At 40.8% G+C, this 10351-nt stretch overlaps 1 long non-coding RNA gene across 5 annotated transcripts in view; it reads right to left on the bottom strand.

Annotated features, from left to right (window-relative positions):
- The window catches only part of LOC111853205 (uncharacterized), a 49060-nt gene extending 38944 nt beyond the window's left edge, over positions 1-10116 (bottom strand). For all 5 annotated transcript variants that reach the window (XR_002840403.2, XR_011984682.1, XR_002840404.2 and 2 more), the window contains exon 1: positions 9886-10116. This is a non-coding gene — a long non-coding RNA (uncharacterized lncRNA). The remainder of the gene's footprint in view (positions 1-9885) is intronic.
- Between the last annotated feature and the right edge of the window lie 235 nt (positions 10117-10351).

Here is a 10351-nt window from a genome sequence, read left to right on the forward strand (position 1 = left end):
GTTTTGGGGTTACTTGGGTAACTTGTCAGATTTAAGGTAGTCTGGGCTAAATGTTAGTGAACAAAAAGTTCATTTAAACTAGGGTACCTTAAATCCCACAAACTATCTAGCTAGCCAACAAATCTTGCATCGTGATGCAACACAAGGTCTCCAAGGTGCAGGACTGTAAAGTCGTCTAGGACTGTGAGACTTGGACATACTTCGGTAAATAAAACGCAACACACCATGCCCACAACCTTAAAGGTGTGACGGGCAAAGTAATTATTTGCCTACAAAAAAAAATCCATCAGAACATCATGTATCCATCTGCTCTCAGCCCTAAGAAACACTTTACATGAGTGCAGGTCAATTAAATAGTTCCACATTTTTAAAAGAAACCAGCCCTCTGTCTCTGACTTGGCTCTCTGCACGATGCCCATTTCCAATCAAGGTCCAATTTTCAGGCCACACATTTTTTTATGAGTTTATTTACATCTTCTGAATTTTATGAATTTATTTACTGTGTGCTCCCAGTAAGTGCCTCTTTATACTGTGTATGTATAATTCTGTTTTATGACCTTTCTGGGGACAAATTTTGACATAAATGTCCAACTGAATATATGAGTATAAGCATAAAGTCATTCATAGAACTATATCTGCTTTATTAAAAAATAAAAATAAAAGACCAGTAGCAGAATTTGTTATTGGATGTTAATTTTTGCATGTTGTTGGATTCTGGGGAGAAATTAAAATAAGGCTAAAGGGGAAATTCCTCTTCCAGGAATACAAATGCCTGTGTGTGTGTATTTGTGTGCATGCATGCATATGGAGTTTTAGAATGCAGGGCTGCGCTGGAGGTATGCATGCAGTCTCTCTGAGGCGCCCAGGGCATGCATGCGCAGTCGCATCACGCACTTCAGCGCAGGTCTGCATTTGCATGTTTGTCGGCGAGCGTGTGGAGTTAGAGGGACCCTGTCGCTTGCATACGTGTTGCTCCTCTCTCGGTCTGCCTTTGTGTGTGTGTGTCTGCATGCGTGTCTTTGTGCACATTTGCGTCAAATTTGTGGGCAGTGGCAGAGCCCACGCCTGAACCCAAGCTCACATGAGCAGAGTGAGAAAGGGTTGGGGGGGGGGCTGGGGCGGTTTGCTGACGAATGCCCTCATCTCGTATCCTTTCATCTCCTTCTCCCCGCCATCAACAAGGAAGTCTTTCATTCGGGCATCTCTGTGGCTGCCGTCAACCCCCCCCCCCCCACTTCGCGCTGTTTAATTCAATGTTCCGAGAAAAACTCATGATTGGAAAGTGACTATTTTTTCTCATTTCCACCTCCCCCTTTGCATTCTCCCATCTCACTCTTGTTTTCCCCCATTACCATCAAAACAACATCTAGCAAAATTCAGACCAAAACGGAGGAGCAAACGGCAAGCTGCTAGATAACAGAATAGCTGCGCACGTTGGCGCTGGCCCTAGCAAGCACGGGCCGCCGGTAGGCTCCGATTCTGACAAGAGACAGCTTTGTAATTACTTTATTTAATTAGATCACATGTCACAGCCGAGTCAGGCCGTTTCTACCAATCAGGTTCACTGTGGATGTTAAGGATATTAAGGTCCTACCGCACTCCCACAATGCAATGGGCTTTTCCATGCTTGCATTCACATGTACACCCAGGGCCTGTTCCAACTCATATTAAGAGAGCTGCCAACATGTCAGAGAGCCCTGCATGTGTATAAAGTCGGGTTTCGTCCAAGTCATTTGCCTTAAAGGGTAGGCGCAACAGAACCTGGCTGCTACCTTATCGGCCACTGTAGTCGGTCGTGTGAGGAACGTAAAAATTAAAGGGATATGACACAAATCACCAAAACGGTAACAGACACAGGAGAAATACAAGAGGCTGGATGGGTGTACTTCTGCTATTAGATCTGGGGCGTGGGGGCCGTAAGTCTCAAATAACTCAGCAGACCGAATTATTGATCTTGCTACACGTTCAGGACCTCTGAGAATATACTGGAAACAAATAATTCTGTAAACACATTTTAAATCACACAAAAAAGCATAATATCTAATATTCCGTTTCATCAATCCATCCATCCACCCAATCGCTTATCCTGATCACGTGACAGGAGGGTTGGAGCCAATTCCAGGCAGCACAGGGCACAACCCTGGGCTACACCCTGGATGGAATTATTTTTAATAACACCATCCAATATATTTTAATTAAACAGTGACTGCGATCTGCAGCCCAAAACACTGCCTGAAAATTACCCCCCCCCCCCCCACTCTCCCCTAAAAACGCTGAACTAGGACCTAAACGATGACAGCTGAAACCCAGCTAAGACAGGAGGTGTTGATACAAACCGTAATGAACTACTGCTGCTGGATTTACTTAATATTCACACCCTTTAAAATTACAGTGCATGTTATATACAAAACGCAGCTGTTCAGAAATGGACATTTATGACTTGAGCTGCGGTTAGCGGCAGGTGTTGAAATCCTTTACATACATCATGCACTATAAATACACATGCACACTACCAGAGGCACAGCATAAACAGGGAAATAGTGCTCTCTTTGCTGGGATTGCGGCAAGGCTCCCAATGCTAACGACTTAATAACTGAATAGCCTTACTGCCAAGCTAATGCGCTGGGCACAGGCCCATCTATTCAAGATAACGAGATTACAGTAATAAAAGGAATGACGGAATACCAGAACTAGTAGCACAGTTTCAGGGGAAAAAAGATAACTGCATATTTTTAAAAACAATAATAAAACATTAAAATAACCTTAAAAACAACGCATTCCTGCAACGTTTAGCCCATGATCTTAACGAATCGTATATCTCAGCGATGGACAAACCTCTTGCGATTCTCACACTACTTTGTGTGTTGAATGATCTTGGCCACGCTTTCCTGTTACAGCCCGTTTCCATCTGTCGAAACCTTAAATTGCGTTTTCAACTTCTGCTTATGAAAAGCAGCTCTATGTACCCTTCAGTTTTAGTACTTTAAAAAGTTCGCAAAGCTCAGGAACATTAACCATCCTTCATTTTGATCTGCGGCTGCAGTTGAGACTACTTATGACGTGTTTAATGCGTGCTACAGAAATAGACTACAATTTAACAAACATTCTAACAACTTTGAAATACACATACGCTACAGGGAACAGTCCTGTACCTTATTCTACACCTCAAAAAGAAAAACAAAATTGGATTAGGTGAATTCATGTATACTGCACACATTTGGTAATCTACGGCTTGCTTAACTTAATTGCACTTGGCAACTGGGTAATCGGTTTAAGTCGATAATTAAATAATGCACCAGTCACCCAAACGAATTAATTATAAAAATCAATCTGGAAAATGATATTTGGCAAACGAATTACAAAAATTAGTGATAAAAGGACTCCGCGACCATGCAGGACAAGAAGGACACAATAGGAAAATGTATAAAATTAAACTTTGCAACGCACAACTTTTATGCAAACAAAAAACGACACAAGTAAAGATGTGGCAAAAATGAGTGTCAGAGACGCCTTCCGATGCATGACCTCATACTAATTAGCTACATAATTCCCTTTTATCGCAACGATTGTCACTTAATTTGCTATAACTACCGCGACGAGCGCAGTCTTGCGATCCCAGATACCTCCGCTGCGTCCCTGGCGACGGAGTGATAGTACAATCGGCTATGGCCGCAGGCAACAGGACACAAGCAGCGCCATCAAAGTGGCCTTTAGCACTGGGGGCGTGTTAATTACCAGGGGTCGCCAAGATCATAGCGGGAGGATAATCACCAGAGGACATGTCAGCATCTACTCGTTCGGCATACAGTCTGACATTCAGTCATGCAGAGTCACACAAAATTACCCTGCATCTGAAGATTTAAATGGCCCTAGCCTCTGTTCAGGTTTTCCATCCCCGCAAATGCTAATTTAAGTGTCTTCGAGGCTATATTTGCCTGAATGACTTTTTGGTGCCAATTATTCAATGTCCAAGTCCCAGCTGGTCGCAGCCAGTCACAACCAGAAAAGATAAAGGCAACTTCTGTCCTCTTTTCATACTTTTAACAAATCATTTCTGCATTTTATTGCTAGTGACTCAGTTTCCCCGTTGTTCTCATATTTTATTCCGTTTGTCATTTGCTGACCTCTCTCCCTCCATCTCTCTCTCTGTCCCTTCAATCTGAGGTGATTTGCTGGGGAGGAAGGAAAGGTGACAAAAAGAGATGAAAGACAGGAGGGGGGGTTATCATTTTTTTTTCTTCCAGAGTCAAACGGCAAGATGGGGCCCTGGGGTGCCAGGAGACAAGGCTCTATTGATACACTCTCTCTGCTACAGCAGCCCGGCACCCCCCGATCCCCGCGACACACAGCTGCGGCCGGGGACCAGTGCGAGGAGCCGACAGGCAGCCCATGGTTAAAGACGGCGCTTCATTCAAGCAGATGATCACCATCATCATCATCATCATCAATAGCAACAACAACAGCAATAATGATGAATGTAATAAATTCGTAACAATGATAAAAAGATGTTATTGTTAATTAGTAATGAATATAATAATATTCACAAAACACTAACAATCATTATTATTGCACCTTAATTATTATATTGCAAGTATTGCATCTTGATCTACTATTTGCACTTTCTGGTTAGATGCTGAACTGCATTTTATTGTTCCTGTACAATAACAAAGTTGAATCTAAAGCTAATGTAATTATATAATAATTAATAAGTAATTAATCATTTGTTGTTTTACTTGGGACAAATAGGGTATACATATCAGGTGTTTTTTCCATCAGACTAACAAAAACTATTTAAAGCTAAATTTCTAGGTTTAAAAAACCAGAGGCTGGGAGGATTCCAGGGGAAGCTAGAAACGCAATCCTCGGAGATCAGCTACAACCCTGTTACTCAGTCTTGATGGTCAAAACTGAAACGCCTCTGTCATATCAGCTTCTGTAGTGCCGCTGACCCCTTGGGTCGAACGAAGTGGACCAATAAGCCGATGCAGGGAAACTATAGGTACAGAGCTCTGATTTCTTTACAAGTAGCAGAACAAACAACGTGGGCAACAGAATATTACATGGACATATTTCTAGTTTGATTACTAGAAGGGCACATTAGAAAAGTTCTAGCCTTTTGTATGACGGCCAGTGACAGCGTTTAAGGCCACGAACTCCAAGCTGGTTTTGTACCCTGTATGAAGGTATGATGAAATATTCAGCTAAATAAAATGGTCTCTGGGTAAACTGAGGGAGACCCAGCCTCACAGGTCTTCCGAAAGGGCTGTGCAGGAGACGGTAAATGGGAGCGGCTGTGTTCGCGGTGTCAGGTGAGCGTCCTGCAGAGCACTGTCTAGGCGAACCCCATCCACTGCCACATTCAGCAGGACGCAGGCGGCATTTACGCCGAAGCCACTCAGCAATGTTGGCCACCTTGGAGGCGACGCATACTTGAGGGGGTTGGGGGGGGGGGTAGTTTCTGGCATTCCAAATATGGCAGCAAACACCTGTTATAAGCACCTGAAAATATCTCAGAGACCCCGACAGGGGAACAACGTCAGATTCCACAAGTCAATCAGGGACCTAACCGTTTCAGTCCCCCCCCCCCACCCCACACACACACACATACAGCTCTTACCCTAGCCCCTCTCCACGTCTACACACTACTTATTGTGTACCCCCCCCTCCCCTATCAATTTCCTTTAGATGTTCCTGTCACACAATTGAAGTAACTGGATTCTTCCCTCTGGCCTGGCAGTGAAGATATGAAGCTATTCGTACAATAGGGCATTCATGATGCTCGCGGTGCAATGACTCTGCTCTCCACCATTTCTTTCTACCCGTCCAAGAAGAACCCCATCGCCCCCACCCACCCCCAGCTGCACTGGAACGGAGTCCAGCTTCTGGCCCCCCCATCATTACTACCCCCCCCCCCCCATACAACCAACCAACCCCACCACACTCCCCCAAGAACACAAAAGAATAGGAAATTCAGTGGTAGGAACACAAAGAGAGGATTCATAGCTGGCTGAAGATACTCAGAGAGGGGGGGGGACCTTTTTAAACGTCGCGCAGCTGCACCGATTTATTAAAAAAAAAAATGGGGGTAAGAAGGAATAGGTCAGGAAGGGTTATGGAATGTTAAATTATTTTTATTAACCCTCTGAGGTTTCTTGGACATTATAATAGGTTTTAATTCTAGTGCTAAATTATAGGGAATTATTCAGTTGTGGCTAATTATGCTGATATTGGATTGACATTATAGATTTTATGACTAAATTAGCATTATCTTCTATACAAAAACGTAATATAAAAGAAACAGTACCTGACATCAGCAACACTACATCATATGCTTCCCTCTGGGAAAATCACCTAAAATAAATGTATTACATTATTTAATCATTAATCTTTAATTATAGTATTTAATTACATTTCATAATCCATATTTTCAAGCAAAAAATGTGGGTTTTCGTCCCGTTTCCAGCAGCCGAACTGTAAAACACAGAGCTCTGAGTCACCCCACAAGCTAAACTGCACTAAAATGTCATAAAATTTTACATGGCTGCTCAATGCAAAAAACTCTCACCAAATATTTACAGAAGCAAAAAGCCAATAATCTTGTAGAATATCCTGTGAGTTGGATTCCTGACTCAGGAGCCCAGTTTCATATTTGTGACTGAACCACACGTTACCCCGGCCCATATATACGTTCTGCTAGACTTCATATCTTAAAGAACGCAAACAACTTTAACCGGCCGCTCATTCATTGCGCTCACGAGTAAGGCGTAATATAATGACGAACGACTTCACGCTCCTCATTCTGAGATCATTTTATGCATCATGTGACCCTCCCCCCCTTTCGTTTATCGCTGACCGCTGGCCTGCTGGCTTTCATTCTCCGCAATTTTCTCTCCCTCGTCAGGAATTAAGAATTTCCATCGGAATTTTTCCCTACCAGTTAGAGCCAGAACAAAAGGGCAACCTTTCTCTCACTCAAAATTGCTTAATGCCACCCACGCCCCCCCAAATCCCCATCCCCGCATGTTTGCACCTCATCCCGGTCTTCTCGAACATTCCTCACTTTCAGTCATTTTATTTCGTTCTAATGAAGTCACTTCACATAGCATAAACAGACGAAATGTAGGATTCCAGTTGCTCTCATTGTGAGTACTCAGAAAGTGAGCGCGACGCAGCCAACAGAGTTCAGGCCGCCGTCCCCATCTGCACCTGGAGCGCGCATCCGCTACCCACTGGTCACAAGGCTCGATCTTAAATCATTATAACCATGCCGAAGCTCCCAGACACGCAGCGGACTAAACCGCCGCATCACATGGCAGATCACCGATGGGGCAAGTGCATTTCCACACAAGTAAAGAACAGCCGGGGGAATTTCACGCCCATCGATTTACAGCGCGGTATTAGTAGTTTTTCCCACAAATAAAAATTGACTTTATATTATAAAAATTGACGATATTGTTGGCAAGAATTTGCACTATTTGCGTATAAAATTAACTATTTCCCGTCTATTACACACTATAGCTCTAGGGTAAATTCCACGTACCTTTATTGAAACATGATAGACGAAAGTCTTTGTAAAACATTAATCACCGTATACTATTGCGCACTTCGATATATATATATAATCTATGGAGAAAAAAATAAAAGATAAATAAAATTACCTTAAAATTACCTAGGAGCAAACCCATCTATCAAAAATAATTTAGGTTACAATACTTATTCATATTTATGTTATATATATATATATATATATATATATATATATATATATATATATATATATATATATACAGAGAGAGAGAGAGAGAGGCCTATAACTTTCAACAATATAATCTGATTTTTAAAGAAGCACATGATCACGAAAACAGACAAAGCTGGATAATATTTATAGTAATTAATGATTCCACTTTAAAGTAGCATACAAATGAACAAATAAATGACTAGAGTTTAACGATGATTAAAAGGTGGTAATGATACGGTAATTATTATAAACAGAACCATATATATAAATTGAACATTCGTATTTTTTATTACTTTATCTTAGAATTTAGTTTCGAAACAATACATCTGTAGCATATATATTTTATTTACCAAAAAGGAAGTACTATAATATTCCATCCTAATTGTCTGTTGAAGTTATTTCGTTAAAAATCGCTCCTGGACCTAAGGCGGCCGTACTGCTGTTTTCATTATTATGATTTTTAGTTTAAAATTAAACACCTGAATTACAGTTTTACCAAAGGCATGAAATACACAAACCATTCCTCCAGCCCTAAATAGACACTTAGTCATCATTACAATATTCATAATCAAATGGCACCAATTTCCCTAACTTCGACAGCTTCTGAGAATCCCAGTAACATGTACAATTATAGTTATAATTGTATAATTGGCATTAATATTCATAAAAATTATATCAGTCGTTAACGCTCATTTTCAACATATTTCCGTAATTAATATGTGCTCACTGAACTAGGATAACGGTTTAACCAGCAGCCCTGGAAACAGGGAAGTTAATATGCACGTGACCCCCAGTTTAGTCTGCCTAATTAATTATTTCTCTAACGAAATGAGTAAGTTAATTAACGCTGACTGGGCTGGGAGACGAAAGACGCGAATTCCTTGCATTATAACGTGATTTTCGTTTCGATTTCGTTCGATTATTTTTTCTTTCGTAAAAAGAAAAATGTATTACCTACATTTTAGCGCTGTGTTAATATAAAAGACGATATATAGTAATGTTAAGAGAAATATATTTGTAATAAGGTATACTAACTTCCGTTTGAGTAAGCGTCCATAATTAGTTTGTATTTTTAAACATTAGATCTACATTTTATATGTTTAATTATAATACTGCCAAACATAAAATTGAAAGTAGTCGTTTATAATAAATATTTAGGAAAAGCTACGTAACATTCCATGTTTAGGCGCGTGACAGCACGATTTGGTTTCTCGGAAAAGCTTTTTTTTACTACCGTAACTTTTCATTTGAAAACAAACTAAACTAAAACTCTAATCCTAAATTTGTGGTACACAGCTGATTAATATTTTAGTAACACTATATTAAAGCTACAATTAAGACAATATACTGCAGACATCAAAATGAAATAATCGATATTGTTGCCATTACAATTATTATTTGTGACGGAAAATCAAATTACAATTTGATGTTTTTATTATGTGTTTGAAAAGATGCAAATATTGACACTAAATACAGTAGCATTTATGAATTTTTAACATGTAAATTACCAGCTAAAAATGACCATTAGAATTCAGTTTTTGTCATTGATAAAGTAGGTAAATACAGGGGAAATTTCAGAAGATGCATAAAAAGTCAAATAGAAGTCATTACACCTACACTGCACACTAATCTTGGGAAACTTTGGAAGCAGCAACATCCAGTATTTTAACACTTTCATATTTCTATGACTTAGTTGTAAAAATGAACAGCATCAGACCAGGCAGCAGCGGCTCTGACAGGCCGTTAGTCATGGCAGGTTCACGCTCACATGCTCAGGCTTGGTTTTGAAATCCTCAAGAGCCATTTAGTTTTTATCATTGCTGAATTTTAAGGCACATTTCACACCATAACCGCAGGAGGCAAACACTGTCATTGTGTTACTGGCACCAAGTTGCACTGCAGTCACTGTCTTCCCCACCCAGTAAGTCACTGTCAGCCAGGCAAAGGTAGGAAGGAAGCATCTCCCCAAAATGATGGAGTGACCTTGCCTGCTCTTTGTTGGTCTTTAGCTCATTTAACATTCACAATAAAAGCAAAAGGCCAAATTATTTCAGAGTGCTGTCTGAATTCATGTCATATTCCCCCCCCCACCAGCCCCCACACACGCTCCCACACACACACACACACACACAGATGTGGAAACTCACTTCAAAAGATGAGACCAGACCAATAATCTTGAAGTACCAAGGCAGTCAAGTGCGTTGTAAAATTTTGCTTCCCCCAACCCAAAAAAAAAACAAGCATGCAGGAGAAGTAGGAAAATAAAGACAGACTGTCCATAAGTGTCCAGAAGAGGCTCAGAGATTTTTTGCATATGTGTGTGTTTGCGGAGCGACGACGAGAGAGACACAGTGAAAAGACGCACACATCTTTTTCCCCGTTTCTTTCTTTCTTTTTTTTTTAAATACACAAAACTGCTTTTTGTTCTTCATTTTTTCATTTAAGGGGGTAATGAAGGGAGGGGGGGGTGTTCGTTTGATCACATGATTACGATTCACCTGAGAAAAAACAAAGGGAGCAAAGAAAGAGGGGAAGAGTGAGAGAGGGGGAAAGGGAGACAGACAGAGAGATTCTCTCATGCTAGGATTCCCTTATCACAGTCAACATTCATGG

Source organism: Paramormyrops kingsleyae, chromosome 22, assembly GCF_048594095.1.
Source record: "Paramormyrops kingsleyae isolate MSU_618 chromosome 22, PKINGS_0.4, whole genome shotgun sequence".
NCBI classification, from domain to species: domain Eukaryota; kingdom Metazoa; phylum Chordata; class Actinopteri; order Osteoglossiformes; family Mormyridae; genus Paramormyrops; species Paramormyrops kingsleyae.